Source organism: Macrobrachium nipponense, chromosome 18 (genome assembly GCF_015104395.2).
Source record: "Macrobrachium nipponense isolate FS-2020 chromosome 18, ASM1510439v2, whole genome shotgun sequence".
Lineage (NCBI taxonomy): Eukaryota > Metazoa > Arthropoda > Malacostraca > Decapoda > Palaemonidae > Macrobrachium > Macrobrachium nipponense.
The window spans coordinates 41113365-41114948 of NC_087211.1; the positions used below are offsets into that span (position 1 = coordinate 41113365).

General features: G+C 35.3%; 1 non-coding gene across 1 annotated transcript; it reads right to left on the reverse strand.

The window, feature by feature from the left end:
- Positions 1-813: 813 nt before the first annotated feature.
- On the reverse strand, positions 814-885 carry Trnae-uuc (transfer RNA glutamic acid (anticodon UUC)). Its single transcript has one exon. It is a non-coding gene; the product is annotated as a tRNA-Glu (tRNA).
- Positions 886-1584: the final 699 nt, after the last annotated feature.

Genomic DNA, 1584 nt, shown 5'->3' on the forward strand with positions numbered 1-1584 from the left:
TGTATGTGCAATATATGGAAAAAGGCAATTTCATGATGTCAATGAAGCCCGAAAAAATATATTTGAAACAAAGTTTATGCCAAGAGATGATGCACGGCTTCTGGAAAAAGTGTAAAGTTTGGAACCTACTTCAATGCCTCCTTGCAAGGTAGCTCTTATCCAGCACAATGAGCAAGCGAATTTCATTGCAAGGATGTGGAAACTTTGCAAATTAATTTCAGCCTGTCAAGGAGTCGCCCTTAGACCATGGATGGAAAGAGCTCAGTGGCAAGACAGTGCCAAATTGGTTTGAAGGATCTCGGCTGCCGGATTCTCTGGAAGTAGACCAATGTGACCATGACAATGATAATGCCAACGAGGATTTAAACTTATCAGAAGATTGATATTCAGATGACAGTGACAATGACAACGATGACTTCAACTTCATCTAATTTTTATCGCCAATTTACTCGTTTTTATGTGAAAAATACAACAACTATTAAATTTACTCAAAAATCATCCAGGATAGCCTGTTTTCTTTGCATATTTGGAATTACTGTACCTTTTAACACATAGAAAGTGTTTAGTTTTATGATTAATTGATAAAGGAAGAGAATTACAAAATACATATGCAAAAAAACTAAAGACGGTCCAAATTTCCAAATTGTCGGCTTGTTTTTTGGATACTACACCCAAAACTACACATCTAATAAAGTTGTTCTTAAATTTCCTAACGAGAGTGTAACCAAATTCATATAACCCCTGGTGTATTACTTAACCAAACGATCATTAACAAACACCGTTTTTCGGCATAGCCAATTTCGGAAAAAGACCTTCCCATGCCGGGAATCGAACCCGGGCCTCCTGGGTGAAAGCCAGGTATCCTAGCCACTAGACCACATGGGACTAATTATCGTCATTGTGTATATATATATATATATATATATATATATATATATATATATATATATATATATATATATATATATATATGAAAACTTATAATTTTAAATAATAAGTTTAACAGGGCTTGCTGTCAAAACAACGTTCGCCACATTTGTTTTCGCTTTCCTGTTTTTTTTTTCTTTTTTGTATCCTGGAACACACAAACACAAACAAACACATAGATATATACGGCCTATACAAAATGACAGACTGACTATTACTCCTAGAGAGTTTCATTTACCAACGTTTAGAGAGCTCTTTCCATTACTGGATTGATTGATTATGGAATTTAGGGCATAGCCCGAGCGCTGGGACCTGCAAAGGTCATTCAGCGCTGCAGTATTATATGATTACATGAAATGAATTAGATGAATGAATACATGAATCAATTAAAACTTCTCACACAAATGACCAACTAAAACTGCAATTAAAAACACCGAACGACACACAACAACCAGGACCAAGACGATCTCACATCACATATCAACCAAACCAAAACCATTCACTCTCACTCAAAACCACTCATACTGCAACCAAAGAATCCCACAGCCGAAGTCACGCAAACACACGCAAACATCCATTCAACACCATTTAACCTTTATTAAAAACAGCAAACAAAATTTTTAATAATAATCAGGTACATAAAATGATGACTATGAA